Source organism: Monodelphis domestica, chromosome 6 (genome assembly GCF_027887165.1).
Source record: "Monodelphis domestica isolate mMonDom1 chromosome 6, mMonDom1.pri, whole genome shotgun sequence".
Classification (NCBI taxonomy): Eukaryota; Metazoa; Chordata; class Mammalia; order Didelphimorphia; family Didelphidae; genus Monodelphis; species Monodelphis domestica.
The window spans coordinates 271,218,403-271,246,151 of NC_077232.1; the positions used below are offsets into that span (position 1 = coordinate 271,218,403).

The following is a 27,749-nucleotide window of genomic DNA, read 5'->3' on the forward strand; positions in this document are numbered from 1 at the left end:
CTGACTGGCACACAGACACACACTTTTTGTTTGCTGCACATAATCTGCCCAATGACGCGTGACAGCCCATGTCCCCTCCCTTTAACTCTTTACTCGGCTCTGCTCTCCCTGTGGTTGTCCCCTCTCCTCTTTCTGCCTCCCAGCTCTGCTAACTACCTGAAGGTCTAGCAGCTCCCTTCAAGAGTCGAAAAGCCTCTTGTGAGTGCTTCGATTCTATTCTTCCTCTTCACAATATTTCATCCTTTTGGATGGAGAGGCGGGGTAGAAGAGGGAATGGGGGAGAAAAATCAATTAATTTTATTGGAATAACCCTTCCCATCACTACTAACACCAAAAAAAAAAAAATGGGGAGGGGATAGGAAGTGTCGCTAGGATATTGTGTTTCCATTGGCATCCTGGTAACTCCCGCAGCACAGCTAATGAAAGCTGACCACCAAGTGGATCCGAAAAACTCAGCATCGGGTGTCGGACAGGGAAAGGGAGTGGATGGGTTGAGTTAGCCCAAAATAGCTTCCGAAGCACTGACTGGCTACGTTAGGGGTTGAGACTGGGAAGAACACCACCTTCTTCCCTCAAGACTTCTCAGATATACCTACTGCCTCGAATTTTCAGAGGGAAAAACACAAACTCAACTTTTCCATGGCCACCGGACCTCTGTGAAAGGTGACAGAACAGGAAAATAACAGGGCTATTCCAGAGAAGCAAGAGGGAGGGAGAAACAATTCGTGAAGCTCTGTAAAGGGAGTGGAGTAGGGGAAATAACAGAACCTGTCACGACACTGGTCCTTTCCCCCTCTAGCTGGACTGAGGAAGACACCCCGAGTAATTGAAGATTTCGTCAGATCACTGGCTGCCTTTCTTTCCTCCCACCCCTCCCCCCAGCCGCTAGCATATATCCAGATATCTACTAGCTATGTCAAGCTGGGGATTCCAAAAGATAACATGGACCCTGTGCTGTGAAAGTCTGTTTTAGTTTCATTCAAAGGCTCTGTTTTCCCAGGCCCTGGAACTCCTAAAAAGAAGCTACCTTGGAAATCTCAGGAACATTTTACTTGCTCTTTGCCTGTCTCTTCAACATAATGTGCCATATAGCTTTAGGAGCGATGGTGATGGTGGTGATGTGCTAGAAAAGACATAAAATTGACTGCTGGAACCTGTCTTTCAAAACATTTTTTTTAAACTGATATCAATTGGAACTAGAAGCTTTCTTTATTCCAGCCTTCTCCTACTAAAGGAAAATAGTCTACTTGGAGAGCATTCTTTTAAAAGTGTTCCTATGACCAAAAGCAAAGACATACAGCAATTATCCATATAATTTCAGAAGACCAAAAAGAACTGGAGCCTCCCCCATACTCTATGAAAAAAAGAAATCCACTTCAGATTCTCACCTGGCTGGAATCTTGAATTTAAATTGACCAGGTACATGCAGATTTCCAAGTCAATTGGACTGGGCAGAGAGCTTAAGGACAAAATGCATACTCATTTAGTTGAACTCAGTTCCACCCATTCTTCTGTAATTGTTGGGTGGTAGTGATGGTGGAGAAAAGGATAGTTGGATCTCACTGAAGTCAGCAAAATATATGCACTGTACAGATATGTCAAATAAATGTGCTCTGATTAAAAAACAATGATGTTGCAAATAGAGATAGGGATGGAAATCTGAAAAGGAGTGCTTAAGAGGAAAATTTGTATAAGATGCTAGAACAGTCCCTGTCTCTAGTATTGCTAGGACTCTCTCTGAAGCTGAACACATGGGCAGTTTTCTGGGTCAGAGTGGCATTAGACTCATTTCCTCTTACATGGAAAAAAAAAACCCTAAGTATTTCTTGTTAAGAGAAATGACAGAATGTTTGATAGAATATGTTAGTAACTGTTCTCTCTTCCTTTAGTGCCCTTTTCCCCTATTTTTCCATTCCTTTTCTCCCCCTAGTCCATTCATTTACCAAGGCTAGAAATGATTCTGATTAGACACCATCTTTGTGCTGAGGGGAATTAAGAGATGAGAGGTTCCTCTTCTAGGAGGAAGGACTTTGCTTTGCTCTGTTTGAGTCACAAACCAGAAAGTGGGAAAAGCCAGGGAGAGCAGTGCAAAGCATATTTCCCCCTAAAGTTTCAAATTTCCTCTCCTTTAAAGAAAGCTTTTAAAAACTCATTCTTGAAAACCTCCATTCTCCTCTACCTCTCTCCTGTGCTTCCCATCCTATCCCTACTCCATTTCTGATAGTGATCCATCCTTTTCAGTTGTTTTTGCTAAGAAGAAATTAAAAGCATCTAGCAATGCACATATATCCTCTCACTCTGATATTTTCTCATTGAAGAATTAATCAGGACACTTCCTGGTGAGAAGTAATGATGATGTTGTTGACCACTCCTTTCCTATATATAGCATTGAAAGGTTTTCAAAGTATTACTGTCAAATTCTCAAATAGAGAGCATAAGATTAATACAAACAGAACTGTATGTATATGAAAGCCATCAAGATTTCTTCTTGAGTTCTCTTTAAACCTTTGTATTATTAATGTTCATTTAACACCAAGAGACCAAAAGAGCAGATGGAATGGGAGCAAGTCTTTAAAACCAAATTGGGGGGTGAGATGGGTGATAGAGAGAAGTAAGATAAAAGGAAATTTTTATTCCATATATATATATATATACATATATATATATATATATCATTAAGGACTTCAGCAGAGAATTCAGCAAAGCCTTTAGGATTGATTAAGAATATTAAGATGAACAGGTAAATGAGAAAATAGTGAGGAAGAAGGTTGATGAAGGAGGGAGAAATCAGTGGAGAGAAGACATAAAACATCAGCAAGGGCTTTCCCAGGAAATTGCAGATGGGTTAAAGGAAGGTTACTTAATGAGTGGAAAGTTAGACCTAAAAACAATAATAACAACAATTTGAAGTGGCACTTATCTCCTCGATTCCACTTGAAAATGCCAACAAAAAATATCATTGCTGCAAAGTCAAGCTCCTTAAAGAAGGGGAAGATAATGAATCTTAACTCTTAGCAATGGGACTTCCTTGTCTTTTCCATATCAAGTCAGTCAGTATATGTTTCAAATATGCCCCTTTTGAATGTGTTCTTCAGGTCTTACAAAGTGCAAACATGTTTTTTTTTTTCTTTTTTGCTAATTCTTTGGAGAAAAACATGTCAATTACTTATTTTTCTCTCTTCTTCCAAATAAAAAAACTTGGGAGAGCTATGGTTTTGAACATTACAGAGGAAAGGGGAGCTTTATTTTGCCCTTTACAAACCTATTTTTTTTCCTTTGAATGGAGTTAAGTAGGCTTTCAACACTTATTTTATCTAATTCTTCCAAACTTGTCACCTGAATTAAGGAGATTGACATAACATTAAAAATATGGGAGTAGGTAGAATTTAGACAGTAATTTCTGCTTGAAAGATTTTCAGTATTTCAAATGGCACAGTTCTTGCTTTGTGGTATAAATTGTCTAAATGAATATCATTAATGGGATGGGGGGAAAGAAAATCTACAAATTATTTTTATTTCTTTCAAAATTTAAGGGACAGCACGGTACATAAACCAACTTGAAATTGCCCTGACATTATTAATTATAGAAATTCACTGATACTAAAAGCACTGTTAAGACATTTATGTGCATTTATTCAGCCTCAAAAGTGACTATAAAGCACACCTCAGTCAATAGTTTCATCTAATTCTCATGGAACAATAGGTTTATGCATATATTTGGGGTTCTTTTTCCCTGATATTTTATTTCCAATTAACACATTAAAAGGATAACAATGAAGAAGAATGAGGGATATTTCCCATGTGCTTTTCTGTAAAACTTTTCCCAGCTGTTGCAAAGATAAATGGATATTCTAGCTTTAGTGCTTTATTTTTTTTTTGAAAGGATGAGTGAAAGACAAGTTGATGTCAAATGGAAAGAAAAGAAAGATAAAATGATGCAAAATGCTGGTGGAACAAAAGAGGGAGAAGAAGGGAAGATAGAGGGAAAAGGGAAGTCAGGGAAATATTTTAGAATATTAAGAGTGGGAATTCTTATGCTCAGCTTGGACAAATGTTAAGGAAAAGGAATCAGTCTTTTCAGAGAAAGGTGAACTCTTGTAGAATGACTGACCTTACAAGATTCTTAGACTAAAAGAAAAAAAAATTGTATTGCTCTTCCAAACTTCCTCCCTATCTGGTCCACCTCTGTTCCTTACAAACAAGGTATTGGTTTCTAAAGGCTTTGGTTTTCTTTTCCAAAAGCAACCTGGAAGAAATGGAAGAGGGAGGTGGAATAAGGACAGAGCTTATATCAAACATTTTCTTTTCCTGACCGAGGTAAATGACAGGAAGGAGCTTTTAGAAGAGAGAGGGAAGAGAAGGAAAAAGAAAAGGAACTGTGCTTTAACTTTGACAGTAAGTAACAAACTGTTTTCCTTCCTTGAAGCTGGTGGGTTAGGGCACATTTCCAGCAAAAATTTAATCAAACTGTTTAATATGGAAGGAAAAAAACAAGAAAGGAATGAATGGTCTAGGTAAAGATACCCAGGAGGGCAAGTGATTCTGGAAACACTTTCAGAATCTCCCCTCACTCTGTATGAGGTGATCTGTCTGGCTAAGCCACCAGGCTCCTTTGCCAGAGTGGGGTCTTAGTTCAAAGGTTTTAGTTCAAAGCCTGTGGCATTAGTCAGATCTTATTGTATGAGGCTTAAGAAAAGGAGTAGGATAAAAACATAAGCATATCAGTCTTTGTTTATTTAAACCTTTGCCTTCTATCTTAGATTTAATACTAAGTACTGGTTCCAAAATTGGGATTAAATGACTTGCCCAGAGTCACACAGCTGGGAAGTGTCTGAGGCTAGTTTTGGAGCCAGGACACCTCCCTTCTCCAGGCCTGGCTTTCTATCCACTGTAGCCCATCAGTCTTAAAAGGCTCTTTCAGACTTTCATCTCTCTCTCTCTCTCTCTCTCTCTCTCTCTCTCTCTCTCTCTCTCTCTCTCTCTCTCTCTCTCTCTCTCTCTCTCCTATTATTTAGATGCTTAACATTTCTGGGTAAGATTAAGCAGAAGAGGCAGATGGATGAAATGGAAAGAGTGATAGTTCTGGAACCAGAAAATCTGGGTTTAAGTCACGGATCTGCTCCTAATTTTTTTGTGTGACCTGTATAAACTGGAACTAGTCACTTGTGGCTTCTATGGATATTGATTTCTTCATGTAAAAAAATGAGAACATTTGACCAGATAACTATTCTTTTCAGTTCTAAAGCTTTAGTTGTAAAACTCAAAAGTATTTTAGGGGGTGAGGGGCTCAGAAGCACTTATTTAAAAACATGAACTTCCAGTGTTTTCCTGTGAGCAATCAGGAAGACTGATGTTAGGTGAATGAGGTGAATGTTCCTGTTGCTACATGGAAATTCACCTTTCCTGTATCTTGTCTGGCTTTGTCCCAGGCTCCTAAACAGAATTCTTCTAATTAAAATGTTTAAGGTACAGTATTATTTTCTCAAAAGCAGTCTTAATCCATAGGCCTAGCCTCTTTCTTATGTACTAATTTCATATTTACAGAGAGATGGAATGAAAAATATTGTGGATCCCAGCATTTGGAGAGACTCTGGCATCCCACCTCTTGACATTTAGCAGTACTTGGTCATGCCACTTAAAATTTCTAGTCCTCAGGGGTTGAACTCAATTATTTTTTAGCATTAGATCTATGAGCCTATGAACTTTCTGTTAGACTCAATATATCCAAAATAGAACTTCTCTTTATCTCAAACCTATCCCTTTTTTAACTTCCAAGTTCTTCAAATGATTCAGGTTTATATCCTGGACTCATCAATTGTACTTTCACATTGTCACTCCAATCCATGTCTCCAATCCAGTTCTCTTTAGTTCTGCCACTTTATTTCAGGCCTTCATCAACTGGATTATTTCAGTGATCTCCTAATTGGTCTCCCTGGCTCCAGTATCTTCTCTTCATTTTTCACACAGCCGCCAGAGTAGGGGAAAAATTATATCCCTAAAGCACAGATATCACCATTCTCTATCCCACTCACTCCATCTGTCTGTCTGAATGTCTGTTGGTCAGTGTCCATCTGTCAATTACACATCTATCTCAGTCTGGCTTCAACCTGGAATCAGACTGATTGAACCTTACTCCTTATACACTTTAGCACTGTATTTCCAGCCAAATGAGCCTACTTAGTCTTTCTTTACATCGTGTTCCATTTCTTGTCTTCTTACCTTTACTGAGGTTATCCTCTTTCACTAGAATACACTCTACCCTAACTTCCCCTTTTAGAATATCAAAATCCCTTCAACACGTTCTACCTCCTACAAGACTTTTTTTCTGACCTTTCTAGTTGTTACCTGCATTGGTAGTGGGTATTGAGGTGGCACAGTGGATAGAAGGTTTATCTTAGAGTAAGAAAGATCTGGAGTAGTAAAGAGCTAAGAAAGACTTTAGGTAGAGGGCACACAGGCATATGATTTCTTTTCTTGGAAGCAGCCTCTAGGATTCCTGCTTGGATTTTTTTCCCCTTGAGGAAAAAGAAATAATATTCAGGAACAATGAGAGCAATTGTGAAAAATAAAAGGACTAGGAGTTGGGGAGAAGGAGGAAGGCTTTGAGGACAGCAATTAGTAGCCAAAATAGGAACTAACTCCATCTCTACCTGAGAGACCTGAGAGGAGATTTACATTTAATCCCAAACTGCATTACCTATGGCTTTAAAACTGCTCACATTTTACATTAAACGGATTGAGTGTTTGCAAAGCTCCCTCTGTGATTACCAGGTACATGAAATTTCATGCACTGCACAGTTCATGTTTTTTGTTTTTGCTTTTTAAAAAGGAAGGATAAAATAATCCATCAAATAAATCCAACATCAGGCTATCAAATAAGGAAAATAAGGAGATATAGATAAGAGCTGGAGGCAGCACTTGGAGGAAACTAAATGTGTCAAAAAGCATAGGTATGTGCCTGTATTGGATAGTGGCAATCATACGAACTCTGAAGTCTAGAATAATTGGGGATCAAATTCTGCCTTTGGTATTTCCTAGAGATGTTATTGGGTTAAAATCATTTGTCCTCTTTGAGCTTCACTTTCTTCATATCATTGGAAGGAAATGGATTGCAAACATTAGAGTTATTTAAATGTGAAATACAATGGTCAAGTAGAAGGAGCAAGGTGAGTTTAGCAGAAAGATATAGGATTTAGTTTGAAATCACTGGATTTGCAAAATGTTACAAATGTCAGCTAAGGTCTTTCTCACTCAAATTCTATGATTTCATGAATAAGAGGAGGAGCTCTGCTCTGTAGTAAGACAGAAAATATCCAAGAAAACACACACACACACACACACACACACACACACACACACACACACACCACGGCTCTTGGCCATAAATTTTTTAATTAAAGGATCCATTAGAGTATATGGTTGAGAAAAACTGCAGAAATGAATACATTTTACCTATTTATTTAGAGATTTCTTCTTGTTTAGGAAGAGTCCAAAAGCTGGTAGAGTGTACAGATATAGCCATCTTTGGGTATTGAAATACTCTCAAGCCCATCATTTCGTTTTTTGTATATATGACTATAAATAATACCTCTCCCTAAGAAGTATTTGTGATACATGTTTGCCTTGTGGATGGGGCAGGGGGAGGGTTTGAATATTGTAAGCAGGGAGAAGGAGAGATTTATAAAGGGAGGGACTCTATTACTAAAATGTATTCCTAAATCCTCTCTGCATATTCTTAGCTTCCTGCTTTTCTTTGGTGAGATAAGGTGCCTTCTACTGTATAATGCATACTCTGAAGTAAATTTACTATAGATACTACTAACACCAGATGAGTGATATTTTACTAAGCTGGTAAGCATATCTGACAAAAGAAAATGTAACAAAATAAAGGCCTTTAAAGGAAATATTTATTTATTTTGAAAATTTTACTTAGTCAATTTAGAATATTTTTCCTTGGTTACAAGAATCATGTTCTTTCCCTCCCCTCCCTCCACCACCTTCTATAGCCAGCTCCCAATTCTACTGGGTTTTACATGTGTTTAAAGGAAATATTTATAGGATGAGAGTGTACAAAGAACCATGCCAAAAATTAATGGGATTTATTGGTATGAAAAAAGTAAGTCCTTCCTGTTTCCTTAAATACTTCAAGCCAAGTATGTATTATATTTCTCCTCTCCTCCTTCTCGCAACTTTAACATGGAACTTCAGTGTGCCTGGCATATAACATAGACAGTAATTTTTGCCTGAAAGATTTGCATATTATTATTATTCAGTGAGAGAAAAATCCAAACCCTATTGAATGTGACATGGTGAATAAAGAGATGACTTCAAAGTAAAAAAGCATTAGAGTTCAAGTCTTACCTTTGAGAGAGAGAGAGAGAGAGAGAGAGAGAGAGAGAGAGAGAGAGATTTGTTTTTGTTGGTTATGGCTATGTGATTGTGAGCTATTCATTTAAGTTCTCCATTTTCTAGGCAAACCCTTGAATCACTAGAGTGGATTTTCTTCTCTGGGAGTTCCCATACTAATTAAATCCCAGGGCCAGACTTTAGTTCCTATCCTTGAGGGCTACTTTCTCTACTCATAAATTTGGACTCCTAAGGAATTTGGGGCACCTAAGACCTAGAGTCAGGAAGCCTCCTCTCCCTGAGTTCAAATCTGACCTCAGACACAACTAGCTATGACCCTGGGCAAGTCACTTAACCCTGTTTGCCTTAGTTTATAATCTGTAAAATGAGCTGGAGAAGGAAATGGCAAACCATTTCAGTATCTTTGACAAGAAAACCCCAAAAGGGGTCATGAAAAGTTGAACATCAGTGGAAAAGAATGTGAAATTTAGAGATAACAGGTACTAATTAATTACACATTTAAGATTGAGGACTTATAAAGCCATATACAAGGAAGGGAATGAAAAATTACATGAATCTTCTACAAATGTATAAACTTAGACCCTCTTTCTCTCTCTGTCTCTCTAAACACTCACACACACTTCCAGAGAACTAATCTTAAAAAGAAATGAACTCAAGGAGATTCTAGCCTATAGACTTCAAGTCTATACCTTTTTCCATCCTTTAATTTAGTGTCAGCATCTGTTCACCTCTAGGTTGCTATTCATTCTTTTGTAAACCTGACTAGTACCATCATAGTGAAGACTACTCTCTTCTTCTACCCCAGAAACCTTCTAAGTTGAGTGGGAAAATACAATCCATTGCTATGCTGGGGAGCCCTAGCCATTGTTCTAAGGCACAACTAAGTGCTGCCCACAGGGTCATCTAGGTCATGGACTACAGTTTCAGTCACATCCCTGATGATGGTGGTGCTTCTGTGCTTGCCTTCTGCTGTATGATTGAGAAGAAGCTGCAGCCTCTAGGGAAGAGGGAAAAAGAACCACATCAACCTGAGCTAGAGCCAGCAGCAACTAAATGGCTTGAACATTCTTCTTGTGCTATACTTCAAATCTCATCAGTTCTAGTTATAGGAGAAACCATTTGCTTCTTCATGCAACACAACAGGTGGTATAGAGAAGGATCTGATCAAATGTCCTATACCTGAATAACTGGGTAAATTTATGCTAAAGTGGAAGTATATGAGCCAAAATGGCATTAACAGGATTACAAACTTGCTTATTCCCAATGATAGTTGCTGCAAATTTGAGGACTTTCTGGTGCTAATTCTAGGTCAGATGGTTTTGAAGCAAAATATAGAGGAATTGAAGCAGACACTATCAAAGATGCTTGTATAACTGGGGAACGAAATCAACAAACCTGAGTCTGTGTATTATCGAACATAGAACAACCTTCCAGTGCTAGGCCTAGCTCTAACAGAAGGCTCTATTGGAGATATGATTTTCAGTTCATATAAGAACTGGTGATGGACATCATGGAGGGCATCAATATATTCAGGACAGCCTTGCCAAGCTGGGAGAGGCTTGGTAAAACATCACAATGCCAATGCTAACATCATGAGGAACAGGGCTGATTTTACTGTCTATATCAACAAGACCCAGGAATTTGATGACTCAGACTTATCTGTGAGGTCAGATGAATCTGTGTCCTGAAGTAAAATATAAGTGGATGCTAGGCCAGTCAAGATAGATGCTAATGCACCTCTTGTCTTTTCTCTGCTTTTTGCAGAGACTTTGGCCCAGAAAATCAGCAACTTAGTCACACACACACACACACACACACACACACAGAGAGAGAGAGAGAGAGAGAGAGAGAGAGAGAGAGAGAGAGAGAGAGATATGACTGAGTAGCTAGTTCTAACAGAGAGCTAGAGGGGAGGAGTGATGGATTCTGACCCCTTCTTTATTGTCTCAGAGGTATCTCTTCCCATTCTCCCCAACCCTCATAGTGCTCTAGTTAAGGTCAACAAATACCCAGGACTGAGAAAAGATTTCTATATGGCAGTTAACCATACAGATCCCAAAGTCCAATAAACTCCATGGGTCATCCTTCACTCCCTGCTGCCCCCAAAGAAAAGCAATGATCTTTAACTCTGCCATTCTTGTCAAGTCAATATCCTTTTCTGAAAAATCAACTTAGTTTAATCCTATACCCTGACACAGCTGTGAGATTTCAGCTGTCCCATCCTGAGGATTCTAAGGCTATTTAAACAGTCTTCAGCAACAATACACAAACCCCAGATTAAAACAAAGCAAAACTTCAATGTCTTGAAGTCAGAGGCAGGAGGAATGGGTTGATATTAGATGAAGAAAAACAATCCATAACAAATCCATTTTAAAAAATATACTGTTTTCTCTTTGGCTAAAAATGCATATAACCAGTGTGATTTAAAGTATTTCCCTGAATCTTGATGTATTTACCACACAAATTTGGGGCCCTGAACAAGCAACAGAGAGGTTGGAAGAAACATTTTTACCCCTGTGGAGAACAGAACTTTACCTGCTCTTTTAGGTTTTGTTTGGGGCTAAGACCAAAATTTAAGTGTTAATTGATGTCTTCTCTTTTTGGCACATGAGAGGACTTTGCTGTGCAAGTCATATCTCTTAAATGACCCAGGAAATTACTCAAAGAATTGGCCTCGAAGGAGATAGATAAACCTTTTCCCTTTGGGGAAATTAGGAGTCAGAATAAATATTCTTTAGCCCCAATCAGAAGCCTCAGATAGTTGTAGGATCTATAGATTATCTTTTTAGATATGCACCAAAGTTAGGTTTTTTCATAAGGAGACTGTGTAAACAGGCATACATATATATGCATATATATGTAATTTTTATGAATTGGAATTTCATGCTAATACAAACTAGGTCTTGGTTTGCACTCCCTCCTAAGGGATCATCTTCCCAAGGACAAAAAGACCCAAGAGTACTTCCTGAACAAATACTGTCCTGAGAAATCTTTCCCAATCATTTCAGGAAAGTGAGAAAGTAACCTATGGGACAAAGTTGGAAGATAAGAATGACATGAAATAAACTCATTATCCCTTAAAAAGAGTTCAAAATGCACTTTTGCTGAAAACAGTGGACTAGTTGAGAATAAAGAGAATAAAAACAAAAGAGTAGTTCTTGCATTGTATAGTTCATAAGATCAATCAAAGCAGTCATAGCTTTATAACTTTTCAGGAAAGAGAGAAATTAGACTATTGACAAGAGAAAATATTATATTGAAAAGTGAAGGATAAAGAAGTGCATATAATTTCCTTGTTCTACCTCCTTAACTGTCCCTCCCTTCTCCTTTCATCTCCTTAGTTGCCTGACCCTTGGATGAAGCCAAGAAGCAGCCCATTAGCTGAGGGAATTATTCTGTGTCATTGCTGTCTACTTCCTTGCATTGTTTGCAAGTATATTTTTCCCTTTTGGCTCTTTTCTCCACATTTCCAAGATGTTATGGATTCATATTTGATTTAGTCATGTTAGCATTTGCACACACGTAATAACAACAAAAAGTTTTGGGGGGGAGAATTGAAAACCAGCTATTTTCCAGAAGGTAGCTCTAACCCATGATTGCTATTCTACAATAAAATAAAGAAATGCTGTCTCCTGTCCAGGATGGGAACCTGTTCTCTCTCTCTCTGGGAAATCCCACAGGACAGAGATAAAATAATAGGATTCTCTCTTTTCTGCTTATCCCTCACATTCTTTGATTTTTTCTCCTCTCTCGAAGGAATCATGGGACAAAGGACACTTTGAAATCAGAGTGGAGAGTAGGGAAAGGAAGGGAGGGGAGGGAAGAATTGAAAGAGATTTATGTGAGATTTTTAGAAACCACACTTGTGTCTCCAATCTGTCATCTTGACCTATTCTGGAAGAAAGGCCAAAAGGACAGGAATGAGGGAGTAGTAGAGGTAAGGGCAAAGGCTTAAGTGAATAATTTTGAGGTTAAGAAGTGACAAGTAGGAGAGTAAGGATGAGAAGGAATACAGGAGAAGACTCATAAATGCATTTGTTTGTTTTCTTTTGGGAGGAGGTACAAGGATAAAAAAGGGTAGGGTATGAATTTCCATATATATTTTTGTAAGTCCAGTGTGTGTCTTTATATAGAGGTATAGCTGTGCATCTTTGAATGTGCATGTCTTTCTGTACCAATATATGCATGATAATGATGACTCTGTGTGTGTATGTGTGTATGTGTGTGTGTGTGTGTGTGTGTGTGTGTGTGTGTGTGTGTTGGCACCCAGCTGCTAGGATGTCTCAACCCTGGCAGATCTTTAGAAATAGCAGGCACTAGTGAGTCATAAGATGCAGTCTATCCATGATGGATTACAATTTGGGCCAATAACCACCGAACCAAGGCCTGAGAGGTAAGGGTTAGAGAGGCTTTTTTTAGGGGTGAATTTTTTAGGAGCACTCTTTAAAGGAAAGAACCACGAATGAAGGAATAAACCTAATAAAATTTCTGAAGATGGTTCATACTACTGATTAAGAGTTCAGACTCCAGTTTCTGGGCATCCTGAATACACAAGTTTAGAAATGCTTCTTTCTAATGTATTGTCTGTATAACCCACAATTCTTCCATTCATCTCCCCTACTTTAGATTTTAAATGGCTACTTTGTCATTTATTTTCATTTCTACAAATTGCAATACCATATACAGTTAAACTATATTATTTTCTTCAGGATGCTAACATCTTTGGAAAAGATGCTTGTATTTTTGGACTTGATTCATGACTCTAAATCCCCCCCCCCCAAAGTTTGATAGAGGAACACTTTAAGTTCCTTCTTTTATCCCATAATCTTTCAATTCTCTGACTACATATTTATTGCTGGCTAAATGAAATCTTTTCCTCTGGATTTCGACTCTGGGCAAAGTTGACAACGAGTGAAAAGGAGTTGCAAGTTTAAAAAAGATTTATTTTTACTCGCCATAAATCTCTTCCCGTTGTTCCTCTGCCCAACGAAGCATGATAAAGCCCTTTTCCATAAAGTATTCAGCATTAAGGCCACAAAGCTCGCCCAATCAGTAGCCATCTGCTTCTGCGATAACTGCTGCTCCCGAAGCAGGGAAAAGCAGCCAGGAGAGAAAGGACACTACTGTTAGGGTTGCAGGACAAATGAAAAGCTCTGAATAGCACTCGGACCCTTTAGCTTTCCTTGTGTATCTGTATCTATAGAGACAGGGAAAGAAAGGAAGCATTATATTGATACAACAATTGTAAAACAAAAAATGGAAGAGGCGTCTGAAGGGCAATATAGCATGCATCAGAGGTCTCCAGATAAAAGGGGTGTTAGCAGATTTATAGAAACCTTTAATTGGTTTTCAATTGAAAGATAAAGAGGTTCAGGCAAAACCACAGACAGGGGCAAAGTGTTCTGTTTTCGCAGTCTGGAGACTTGATCGATTTCATGGAGTCAAACAGTGGCAGGATCTTTCTATCTGCCTTTGCCTGTGTGGCAGGCTACTGAAGGGGTTTGTGCCTTTTCTGGATGGAAGGGGAACAGGCTCGGACAGTAATAGGGATACTGATGCGAATCCTGCCCAGTTATTGGCTTGTAAACCTACCCATCAGATGATGGGGACATAGTTTGCTAACTAATCCATGCACGAAGAAATGATGTGTGTGTGTGTGTGTGAGAGAGAGAGAGCGAGAGAGAGACACACACACAGAGACAGAGAGACAGAGAGACAGAGACAGAGAGACAGAGACAGAGACAGAGACAGAGCGACAGAGATAGAGACAGAGAGAGAGATAGAGCGACAGAGAGAGCTGGCCGCTCTGTCCAACGCTGGACACGTAATTTAATGGGACCTTACTTTCCTCCCTCTTGTTACTTAGTGCCCCAACTCATGCAAACATTCCTTAAACAAGTCTGTCTCTTCGTTTGTTCAGAGAGCTAATTTATTGTCCTGAGCCTCCGTAATCTTTTTTTTTCAGTTCCCTAATTAATAAAAATAAAAAGCAATGGCGCAAATTACGATTATGAGGGACAGGAAGACTGTTTTGAATAAAATGAAGAAATGATTAAGTTAATGACACGATACTGAAATCTCAAGCGCGATAAACAGCCCCTTGTTGATCATCTGGCATTACACAGGAGAGGCAGAAGGTGGGAAGTCTAGACTTCCTCCTCAAGGTGGGTGGGCGATCCGAGACCTACCAACGCTACAAGCAGCTCCACCCTGGGCCAGTCCCCAAATTAAGCCAATTTCTCCGAAGCCTTTGAAAATTATGAATATAGAAAAATTTAAGAGCCTTAAACATGTCTGATATGTCGGAAGAGAATCAGCCTCCACTCTCTCTTCACACTCGCCTCCTCTGCCACCCACTTAAGGCTCTCCTCTCACCTCTCAACCCTTCCTTGGGGTCAAGAATTGCATCCATTCTGAATTATTTGATTCTATAACAGAAGATTTCTCATCACATTTCCCCATATTGGATTTCCTTCTGCCTTTAAACATTTCTATAAGAAGTCCAAACTGCTATGGAAATACCCGTAAAATAAAATATAGTAGGTCAGAAATCGCATTTGCTCACGTTTGGGATTAATGGGAGCGTTGCCTAATGCAGCTCTTCATCATTCGTTAAGGATTAAGAGGCAGACTGACCCAGGGACCTATTTGATATGCGCTCTCCATTGTGATTCATGTAGATTAGGGGGTTTAGGGTGGGACCTAGCCGAACTAGCCCTCCAATGGATTTGAAACTTGGAAAGAGCAGCACGTGGCAGATCAGATCAGAGTTCGGTTTAAATTGTGGACCCCTGTTTGGACATTGTGTTGATTACTATAGGTATCGAGAAGTCCAAGAAGGTTTACATCATTTTAGAATATTCAACTATCTTTGGCTGCGAGTCTGCTGGCACATTTAAGCTTTCAAATTGGGCTTTGGTGTATGCTAGCTAAGCGTAAAGCTACCTTTGGGCCTTTGGGTTGGAGCGCTCCTCTCTCTCTTTCTCTCTCTCTCTCTCTCTCTCTCTCTCTCTCTCTCTCTCTCTCTCTCTCTCTCTCTCTCTCAGAATGGGAGAAAGACACTGATTTACTTTACCTGGGCAAAAGAAGTCAGTCCTCCAGATAAAGATTTAAAAATTAAACCCTGGTACTTTTTCTGGGGGTTCTTGCCCGCAGTAGTCTCTTCCTTGGGTAAGCCTCTTTGTTACTCAGGTGCCTTTGTAGGGGTGGGAGGAATCTCGCAGGAGTGAAACGACAGGTATTCGCTACTGCATGTATGCTCTAGCTGACAGTCTCTCAGGGAACGTTTTTAGGGTGTTGTGAGGAAGATGGAAAGAATTAGAGTTTTTGTGTGGCTTTTTTTTTTTTAAGAAGACTGAATGGGGTGGAGAGGGCACGAAGAGGCCATGTTTAGAGCAAGGAAGGAAGGAAGGAAAGAAGGAAGGGAGGTAGGGAAGGGAAGAAGGGAAAGGGGAGGAAGGAGGGAAGAAGGGAAGAAGGAAAGAAGCGAGGAAGAAAGAAAGGGAGAAAGAATGGGAGGGAAGGGAGAAGAGAGGAAGGCCGAAAGGATGGAGAAGAAAGAAAAGATAAAAAAGGTGGAAGAGGGAAAGGGAAAAACGACCGAGCAAGGCAGTGAAAGAGATTTCAAAAACCAATGTGTTTTCCAGACTTGTGGATGGTGATAGAGGTGTGGGGGTGGGGTGATGCTGCACAGGTAATATTGTCCAGAAGGAAGAGCCCTATTGCCTGGTTAGGAATGCGCCCCCTTCTGGTACCTTTTCTTATACTCCGCACTTCCCCTGGTGGATCAAGCACTTCAGCTGACCCTGGGGATTTGGGAAGAGAAGGCAGAGACAACGCCCGCTTCTTTCCCCTCCCATTTTCCCTCTTATGGTTAACCCTCCTCCTTACCCTGGGGGTTTTCGTGGCATTGTCCCCTTCCAGTTTGCGGTTTGCAGCCTGTAGCAGTCTCCACGAGCGCCAGCTCCTCTCTCGGCTCCCGGGAGCCCGGCCCCCTCTTCGTCTTCTGCAGCAGCTGGGAGGGAGCAACTGGCGGCTGCTGCGGGGCGGCGTCTTGGGGGCCGGCAGCCGAGCTCGCGAAGCCGCCATCTGGAGCCTACAGAGCGGACAAGCTGAAGAGTGGGGAGAAAGAGAAAGGGGTCGGCAGCTCGCCTGGGTCTTAGATTGGGGAAAGCAAGGAGAGGAGGAGGAGCAGGCTTCAGAGGGCTCCAGAAAGGGTTAGTTGGAAAGGTCTGTGTGTGTGTGTGTGTGTGTGTGTGTGTGTGTGTGTGTGTGTGTGCGTGTGCGTGTGTTTAGGGGTGTGCGGGAGTGAAGGGATGAGGTTACGAGTCTTCGCCTGTGTGTCCCCGAACCTCTGAGTATGTAAAGCAAGGTACCTAAGGTAGGACACTGAATAGGGAAGGAGAGGCCTATCCTCCTAACCTTTTGGCCTCGGGGACAAATGACCTAAGCCCTCAGAGACATGAGAATGGGGTTAGTATATCTAGTACCCTTCCTCTAGGTGAGTGAGAGGGATTGAAGGGGGATGCACATTGGGGATCAGATTGGCACGCATACACAAAAGTCAATGTGTGTAAGAGTCCTTTTTATTTTCTCCCTCTACTGACTGCACTCAGCTCCTCAACCCTGAACAGCCAAACTCCCCCAGGCTTTCTTCCAACCCTAGAAGATGCTTTACTTGGTCTGAGGAACAGGGTTACTGACAACTTCGCCCTTCATGGATTGGTCTTTTATTTAGTCAGAACCTGGGAAATCATACTCCTCTGGAGGGTAAATAACTTCTGTTTCCGATGGAGGACAGAAAAAGGAAGACCAAATCGTAGGAAGTTGGACCCGAAGGATGGGAGGTGGAAACTCTGCTAGAACCTTTGCCCACTTTTGGCTTAAATGTGAGAAGAGGGCGCTCAAAACCCGGAAGAGGAGAAAAGGGGGTAGAAGATAGGCTTCCATCCTCCTTTTTCATTTCAGATCAGTTCATTCGTTTTCTTCTAAATTTTAACTCAAAATTCATTTGATCTAGGAAAGAGTATGGGAGATATGTGTAGTGGCAGCAAACAGGTCAGGAAAAGTAGCTATGAGGGGGTGGGAGGGAAAAGGCAGTCACTGGCACAAACCCTTCAAAAAGAGTAAAGGTATCGAAAGCGTGCAAATTCCCTCTTTCATTTTTGGCTTGTGGGAGAAGCATTCAGGAGTTGACCTAATCCAGCGTGAATGGAGGTGATTAGAAAGTGAGAGGGCAAGAGGGGACAGGAGCGAGAGCGAAGTGGCGATTCCTTAAAAAGAGAAAGAGGTAGTGCCCCACCCCCTTATTCCCAGATCATAACTGTCCTAGCTGTTCTTCCCGCCCAGCAGTTCCGTGTCCAGCCGAATTGCATTATGTAAAGAATCTGGCATGTCACCCGGTGGCACATCTGGTAGGTGTAGATGGCATTCATTAGCGCAGGGTTTCTACTCCGCAGCATGCCAAAGTCCTGACAGGGATGCCCGCTGCCAATCATTCATTCCCTGCCAGTCCAAATGTGCGTCCGTGTGGGATGGCTCTCTTCCACTCTGGCACCAAAGCAAGAGGAAACAATGTGTTTAGATGCAAAGAGATGAAAGCAGAGCTGAGTATGAGAAGCACCCAACAGATGCATCTGAAGAGGAGATAACGTGCTAAGTGTCACTTAGCAATAAAGCATATGGGGGATCGCCGGAGGGATTAGTGGGAGTGGGCAAGATGGGGGTTAAGCTGAGTTGAGGGTTTGGGTTCAAAGCTTTGCCATAGTGGTTACTGTCCTTATGCCCTTACCCTCTCCCGCCCCCCCCCAAAAAAAAACAACAAAAAAACCCCCCAAAAAAACCCAAACAAAAAACAAAAATAAAACAAACAAATCCTCTACCACTCAACATTTTCATGACGGTGTTTTCCTTCTCCTATTCTTAATGTCACCATCCCAGAATCTCCCCTCCCTCCCCCCCCCCCCCCCATGAACTTTCTGGCTTCTTAAAGATCAACATTAGTACATGTCATGGCTTTCTGGAGTAAGAACTTCCCTTTTCCCCAACGTTGCTTTCTTAGTCTATCTTGGCTAACCAAAAATAAGTGACTCATGGCTTTTCGCCTTCCTCCCACCCCCCTCCTAAGCAAAGTTAATGATGTTACAATATATGGAAGTGTTATAGACTTTCCCCAGTTACATTTCAAGATAGCCTCTCATAAATATTTGCTTTTTTGTTGTTCTATCTTATTTTTTTCTAAGATTCGATAATGTTGCTATCAGTTTTTCTGTATGGTCATCATGGAAAAGGAGCAATATCTCCTTGTTACTTATCCTTTTTGCTCTAGAACTGAGTAGGAAGAAGAGACTGTAATAACATACTTTGTCACATAACAAGACTTGGTCAACTATTCCATCAGAATTTAGTTCATATTTATCTTAATTTTTTCAAATATTAAGTTTTTTTAGTGTAAATCTAGCACATAGTAAAATAATCAATTCATGTTAAGTAATTACCATTAATTTGAATGATTCTTCTTGACAGGGCAGACCTGTCTAAGTGAGAGGACTTTGTCCTATTAAGCATAATACCTAATAGGTCAAATCAGTATTTTCCCAGGACACAAGAAAAAGATCCCAGCTTCATAAGATCACTATAGAGGGGGTAAATGTAACTATGAAAAAAAAACAAAAAACAAAAAACATCAGATGGTTTACTTAAATCCAAGGGGATCAGCAAAGAAATTGATTGTGATAGCTTCAGTGAAGTAGCAAGTTTCAAAATAAAATCACAAAATGAATAGCATTGTGGTATATCAACAAAAAATCTAGGAAAAATCTCCACTCAAAATAGCAAAAGAAAAGGAAAGCAAAAGAAAAAAACACCTAGGAGAGAAATTACAAAAATATATTTAATGTATTTATAGATAAAACTATAAAATAACCCTTGAAAAAAAGAAACAACTTGGATCTCCAGAGCTCATGGGTTGAGCTCGCTGGGTTGTAACATTGTAATAAACATGGCATAGTACTGTAATTCATTTAAACATACCCTTCTATGAAAACCTGATATCTCAGGCAAGCTAATGACAAAAAGAGATATGTCATAAACACCAAAGTGTACATACTAGCACATTAAGTAGTATCAAAAAATTCCAATCAAAAGAGAGGCACATGCATGTGCTAAGATATTCTTGTAGTGAAAGAAAGAATATGATGAATACAGAAAAGTATGTAAAACCTAAGAAATGATAAATTAAGTAGAACCAGGAAAACAATATTAACAACAACTACATTGATATAAATGGAAAAGTTAACAAAAATTATAGAATTTGAATGGTCCAAAATGATAATGACCAGGTTTGGTCCCATTCTTTGCAGAGATGAGGACTATAAACATTGCATATAGTGTCATACTTTTAAAAAATGTTTTTATTTATAACTTGGTTTTTCATCTCATCATTTTTCCCCTTTATCTTTCTCCTTTGTTATTTGTTCTATTCCCCCTCCCCCTTAACCTGGGTAGTTTTATTGAATTGGTTTCCCCTCCCTTTTTCATTATTTCCTATAAAGAATGACTCTGGTAAGAGAAAATATGAAGTATCCAATGAGGAAAATTACAGAAAAACAAAAGATGTTAATAAAATATATTTTTTAAAATGTCATTGAAGACTAAATAGAATAGAATAGGTGTCTCAACGAGGTTATGAAGTTTAAAAGATATTGCAAAATTTTCTCTGGTAGATAGTGACTTTGGGAAAATAGTAAAGCATAAGAAATTTGTTACTTCAGTTTATTCTTCATTATGTCACTGTGGATACCCCTTCCTATAAGGCAACTCTCACCCAATTCTGCTTTCTAAATATTTGTGATCATTTTATGCCTTACAGCCATTTGGGATCCATTGAAATATGGGGGCTATCCTTTTGTTATCCATCCCTTTTGTAATATGACTGGTCTACTTCCTTTTCCAGTCAAATATCCATCTGACAATATCCTTTCAGAAGCATCTGAACAATATTTTGTTAGTATTATGTGATAGCATAATCTACATTCACCAACTATACACCTTTTTGCTGTCCTTTGGATGTTACTCAAGTTTATTTCTTCAGATTCATATAACATGACTCACTTCTGTTCAGTAATATCCAAAGAATCTTGACATGGAAAAGATTGGTTTTTGTTTCAGAGAGAAATTGGAAGAGATTTAAAGCCCTCAGCAGTTTCCAAGAAGGAATCCAGCCTATTTACTTTGTGTGCCAATTTTAGGCCCAGTTTATTTCTGTCTTCAATATCTGTCCAAAATAAACAGATTAATGGACCAGCAGCTTTATAGTTTTGTTTGATTTTGTCCCCCCCCCCAACTACATTATCATAGTTTGGACAATAAATATGATCATCCCCTTGGGTTTTCTGATGTGAATAGACACCATTCTTTTTCAGTTTAATTTAATTTAATGGCTTCTGAAGTATTTCAGAAATGAATATAATCAACACTTGCAAAATAGGAACACCTGAAACACTTTATCCTATTCCACTCAGCCTTTGCTCTGGACATCTTCCATTATAATGGAAAACACCTTCCATGAACTTGTTCTGATTAGGTCTGGTTCTAAACTTTCAAAGAATCTTATATATTTTTGATACATGTACAGAAGATATTTTGTGGAAGGATATTCTTCAAGGCAATTTTAGGCTCTACTTAACACATTAAACACTTTTAAGGTAGTCAGCAAAAATATAAGCAAAAAGAAATCTTGTGTTCTCTATGACTCTCAGTCAGTTGTATGACTATGAAAATGTGTTATAATATTGAATATAATCTTGAAGGCCTGTCTGTTCCCTTCTAATATTTTCATCAAGGATATATATATATAGATTATTCTCATAAATTTATTATAGATAGGATATATGCATGAGTAGTTTTAAAAATATTTTCTTGATTATATTTGGGAAATAGTAATAAAATTTGTGCTTTCCAACCCTAACCCAGTGTTTGAAATTCCTTCTCTTTTTTGGATATTTTGAGATTGGATCCCTTAGTTGCCACAAAATTGTTTTGTGACTAGCTTGGAGTTTCTCTGTATTTATTTGGTCTGGTCCAGTTGTTTTTCTCATCTTTATTTTCTTTTTATTTACTCATATGGCCCATTAGAGTCTGTGAGAAAAGTGTTTGTTGTAGGTGTTTTGACAGATCTTTCCCACCCACCACCAATTCTGTCCTTAAATTCCCTCAGCATGACCAAGTTTAATTGGGTTTTTCAGAAAACTACATATATATATGTATATATATATATATATATATATGTATATATATATATACATATATATATGTTTATTTGATCTTTGGACTTTTTTTCTTAATTTTCAAAAATTTTGAACTTGAGTACTAAAAGTAAAAGACAATTCTCATGCTGACATCAGAACACAAAAAGCTTTCATGTGAAACTAGGATTCTTATAGTGCTTACTTCTTTTTTTAAAGGTCCATAATAAATTCTATGTTTTATATTTAAAACTGTCCTGCTAGTCTGAGCATGACTTGAGCATCTCCCCTTGTACCACAGCCTGCTATTCTTGCCAAATCATCAGCTTCCAAGTGTAGAGGAGATGGAACATACAACCTTCCATCAGACTCTATGCCTTCTATCTCCTGCTGTGCATATCTCCTTAGGGACAGGGAGGAGGAAGAGGAAAGTCCATGGGGCATAGGATTTCCATTTCCTGCCATTCAGTTGCACTTTCATTTCCTGCTGTTCTATTTCCTGTCTTATCTTTAACCTTTGAAGGTAAAAGTAGTGAAATGAAATCTCCCACTTGGCCATCTATCTTGTGCCTTCAATTTCAGTTCATATTTGTCTCCAGTCTGATCTCTAGTCTCTTATTCAGAGGAGTAGTGCCTTCCACTCATATGCATCATGATGAGCATCCTCACACCTGATATCCCAGTGATTTTGGAAGTCCTATAAGTAATCATCTGAACTCAATCCCCTCACCCCAGCTGATTTCTTAATCTCACCCGCCCAAACCTTTTCACTTCAAAGATCTGATCAAGTCTTCCCCACTCTCCTACTTTCACTGAGCTTTCTGGAATGCTTGTTTCATAGGCAACAAACCTCCCTTTAGTCTATTTTGTTCTCTCACTCCATTCACCTTCTAATCATCACATAACCTTACCTTCTCCCAGAAAACCCAGCCTTCCTGGTCACCTTTTCCAGTAAGTGGTGTACTTTCACTCATTCTCAAATCAATGGTTGAGAAAGGGGGATTATAAACTTCTCTTCTTTACAATTCATATTTACCATCGCTTCAAAGTCACTGTTGACTTCAGACCACTAGATCACTTCCCTTCCTTCCACAATGAGTTTGGTGCTTGGATCACAGTTTTTCTCTCCTTTCCATCTCTTGCCCTCATACTGGTCGACATCTACATACATATTATCTCCTTGAAACACCCTAACCACTAATTTTCTCTATCTTCCTATGAACTCATCTACCCTACCTTAGTCATACACAAAAATGGTCATGATGTTACAGGGACCATAAATGTCAATACCACAATACCACAAATTCTTGTTCAAGGATTCTGAAATTCCATATTGTACCATAACTATTAACTTTCTGTCTTTAATTCTTCCTTCCTATACTACACCCTTTTATCTATACTGTGACCTCCAGTTTCTCAACCCTTCCTCTTTCTTAGGCCATTCCACCTTCACTTGACATACCCTTTTCTTTTCTCCATCCTGAATTTCTGATGAACAGGTTTAATTCTACAATCCTCTTTCCTTAAGTTCTTGATCCCTTTATTAAATTACCAGTTGTCCCCTGCAAAACATCAATCTAGGATCACTTCTACAATACTCTGCCTTCATTCCTATACACTTGCTGTTAAATAAAGGTAAGAGAATATCTACAACCATTCTGATAAGGTGTACCACAAATTTATGTTACATAACCTCAAATGGTCCTTCATTGCTGCTATATGATCCTTCTCCATAGCCCTTGTTCACTTATTATCCCACTCTCCATGGCTCTTCCAAATAATTTTATCTGTTTTCACCCCCCCCATACCCTCTTAGCTAAGAGCTTTGACTCATATTTTACAGGGAAAAAATTTACATTTACCAAAATGTCCCTCTTCCTTATCTCATGTCACTCATATACCCTCTGTCATTATCTTCTCCTTCACCTCAGTCTCCCACAACGTGGTCCTATTCCTTAGCAGGATAAACTCTTTTACCTGCATAAAAGATCATATTCCTTTTTCATTTCCTCCAACAGGTTATTGCTTCCTCTGTCATCTCCCCTTAAGTTCATTCTCTTCTTCACTGCCAGCTCCTTTCATACTATTTACAAATATGCTTATGCCCCCTCATTCTTAAAAAATATACTCACTTTATCGTTCCATCTCTATTATCTTTCTATAGCTCTTCTTCCCTTTGTGGTTAAACTCCTTGAAAAGGCTATCTACAATATAGACTTCAACTTTCTTTTCTCTCATTATTTTTAACTCCTTATAAACTGTCCTTTGATCTTATTATTCTACTGAAACCACTCTCTCCAAAATTACCAGTGAGCTCTTAATTGAAAATCCATTGGTTTTTCTCAAGCCTCATTCTTTTTTTTAATTGAAAATTTTTATTTAATTAATTTAGAATATTTTTCCATGGTTATATGATTCATGTTCTTTCCCCTTCTCCCCCAGCAAACATGCAGTTCCACTGGGTTTTACATGTGTCATGGAGCAAGATCTATTTCCATATTATTAGTACTTGCATTAGGGTGATCACTTAGAGTCTACATCCCCAACCATATCCCTATCAACCCATGTGATCAAGCAGTTACTCTTCTTCTGTGTTTCTACTTTCACAGTTTTTTCTCTGAATATGGACAGTGTTCTTTCTCATAGATCCCTCCAAGTTGTTCAGGATCACTGCATTGCTACATTAGGAGAAGTCCATTACATTCTATTGTACCACAGTATATCAGTCTCTTTGCATATAGTTCTCCTGGTTCTGCTCCTTTCACTCTGCATCAATTCCTGGAGATTGTTCCAGTTCCCATGGAATTCCTCCAGTTCATTACTCTTTTCAGCACAATAATATTCCATCGCCATCAAATACCACAATTTGTTCAGCCATTCCCTAATCAAAGGGCATTCCGTCATTTTCCATTTTTTTTTTGCCACCACAAGGAGCATGGCTATAAATATTTCTGTACATCCTTTTCCTTATTATCTCTTTGGGGTATAAACTCAGCAGTAGTATGACTGGATCAAAAGTCAGACAGTCTCTTAAAGTCCTTTGGGCATAGTTCCAAATTGCCATCCAGAATGATTGGATCAATTCACAACTCCACCAGCAATGCATTAGTGTCCCAGTTTTGCCACATTCCCTCCAACATTTATTACTGTCCTTTGCTGCCTTTTTAGCCAGTCTGCTAGGTGTGAGTTGGTACCTCAGAGTTGTTTTGATTTTCATTTCTCTAATTATAAGGGTCAATCATCATTCTTGAGCCTTGGATGCTATTAGTCACTATCTTCTCCTTGATAATCTTTTTTCTTTAGATTTTCAAGACATTACTCTCTTTTGGCTTTCCTCTTACCTAGCTGACCACTCCTCAGGCTCTTTTGGTAGATCTTCATCCAGGTCACACCCATTAATTGTGAATATTCCACAGTACTTCAAACTTGGCCCTCTTCTCATTTTCTGAGAATTTTATATACTACTTGATGATTTCATTAGTTTGTATGGATTTAATTATTATCACTATGATGATGAATCTCAAATCGAGCTCTCCAGCTGTACCTACTTGATTTTTGCAACACATTTCAAATACTCTTCCCCATCCTTCTCTCCTCTAATATTTCTATATGACCCTAGTGTAGGCCTTCATCACCTAACCTGCAGTATTGAAACAAGCTGCTTCTTGTTCTGCCTATCACTAGTTTCTATGACATCTTCCATTTAGTCACCAAAGTGATTTTCCTAAAGTGTAGGCCATTGTCATCCCCAAACTTGATCAACTTCAGTGACTCCTTATCCCATCTAGAATCAAACATAAAATCCTATAGAGTTCAAAGTCCTTCATAACTTATAATTCCCTACTTTTCCAGTCTTCCTACATTTTAGACTCTCCCTGTGCTCTCTTGGCTCACCAGGTATTCTTTACTTTAGTGTCACTGACCTCTTTGCTGTTCCACAAACAAAACTCTCCATCAGTTCTAGGTATGTTTTCTGTCTGTCACACATGCCTGTGATGCTTTCTCTTCTCATCTCTGTCTAGAAGCTTCCCTGGTCTTTTCATGTTCAAATTCAAGTTTCCCATTCTACAGGATGCCTTTTGCAATTCCTCTTAATCCTATTATTCTTCCACTTCTGGTTTGTTTGTAGAAATTTGCTTGTTTATTTTCCATTAGATTGTGAACTCATTGAAGACAAGGTCAGTCTTTTGCTTTTCTTCTTTATCTCCAGTGCTTATCACAGTGCCTGGCACATATTAGATGCTTAAAAGATGGTTATTGACCAACTGTTCTCTTTTGTGTATTAAAAGATATGTCAATTGCAGACTTTTTTTAAAAAAAGCATAACTATTACTAAATACTTCCCCCCTCTAGTATCTGATCCAGTTTCAAACTGAGAGAAGAAAAACAGTTGTAACATATAAGCATAGTCAGGCAAAACAAATCCACCTAGGAGTTATGTTAAAAAATATATGGCTTATAGCACTGCTGGGTTTGTACCCCAAAGAGATAATAAGGAAAAAGACTTGTACAAAAATATTCATAGCTGCACTCTTTGTGGTGGCCCAAAACTGGAAAACGAGGGGATGCCCATCAATTGGGGAATGGCTGAACAAACTGTGGTATATGTTGGTGATGGAATACTATTGTGCTAAAAGGAATAATAAAGTGGAGGAATTCCATGGAGACTGGAACAACCTCCAGGAAGTGATGCAGAGCGAGAGGAGCAGAACCAGGAGAACATTGTACACAGAGACTAATACACTGTGGTATAATCGAACGTAATGGCGGTGTAATGTCCCTGAACAATTTGCAGGGATCTAGGAGAAAAAAACACTATTCATAAGCAAAGGATAAACTATGGGAGTGAAAACACCGAGGAAAAGCAACTGCCTGAATACAGCGGTTGAGGGGACATGAGAGAGGAGAAACTCTAAATGAACACTCTAATGCAAAGATTATCAACAAAGCAATGGGTTCAAATCAAGAAAACATGTAATGCCCAGTGGATTTACGCGTCGGCTATGGGGGGTGGGGGGAGGAAAAGAAAATGATCTATGTCTTTAATGAATAATGCTTGGAAATGATCAAATAAAATATAATTTAAAAATATGGCTTGTTCTGCACCTTGTATTATTAGGAGGTATATAAAATACTTTGTCAGAGACCATATGGACACATGGTTGGTTATTAGATTGATCATAGTTCTTCAAATTTTCAAAGTTGTTTTTCTTTATAATGTTATTTGTATAATTCTTGTGTAAATGAGTCTCCTGAGTTTGCTTACTTCACTGGATCAGTTTATGTTACCTAGAACAATCTGAAGTTTTATCTTTTGTCATTTTCTTTTTTGTGAAATAATATTACATTATATACATATAATACAAGTTGTTTGGCCATTTCCCAACTAAAAGGCAATCTTAGCCCCTATCCCTTTAAAGTAATTTTTTTTTCTTTTTCACTTTTATTCCTTTTTTTCGGGACAAAATTTTTCTTGCTTATGATTATTTTCTTAGCACCATCTTTTCTCTTATCTTTCTGGTCTCCTTAAAATGTTTATTTCTCTTTTGAATTTGGATTTCTATAACAAATTCTGACTCTTTTTATGTGTGTGTTCAACTCTTCTCTGTTCCAGGCAAGCATGAAGTTAATTTGATACCCACTCACTCTGTCACTTCCTCTGTGTTTGTATATTTTTCTCATTCACATGAGAAATAGCAAGTTCCATACACTTTTTTCTCTCTTCTACATTAGAGTATTCCTTTTGCTTTCACTTTTCATTCCCTTCTTTAAATTCTTAGAACAGAATTCATTTATCACTCAAGACCTCTGTTTTTCCTATTTAATTCCCTCAATACTCATTGCAAATACTAAGCATTTGAAGGGTCACTTCTTTTTTTCTTCTCTTTTAGAATATTAACACTTCATTAGAACTACACAGTTCTTTCCTATATATTTTTCTTGTATTTGCATTTCAAAGTTCTTCCCCAGCTTAGTTTTTTTCCATAATTTTTCATTTTCAGTCATGCCCAGTGTTCAAGATGTTTATTTGTTTAAGATTTTTGGATCAAAGTTCACTGAGGAAATTGGTCTATAATTTTTCTTTCTGTTTTTGATCTTCCTGGCTTATGTATCAGCACCACATTTGTGTCATAAAAA

At 38.8% G+C, this 27,749-nt stretch overlaps 1 pseudogene; it reads left to right on the forward strand.

Annotated features, from left to right (window-relative positions):
• Positions 1–9,277: 9,277 nt before the first annotated feature.
• On the forward strand, positions 9,278–16,588 carry LOC130455240 (deoxyhypusine synthase-like; annotated as a pseudogene).
• The last annotated feature ends 11,161 nt before the right edge of the window (positions 16,589–27,749 follow it).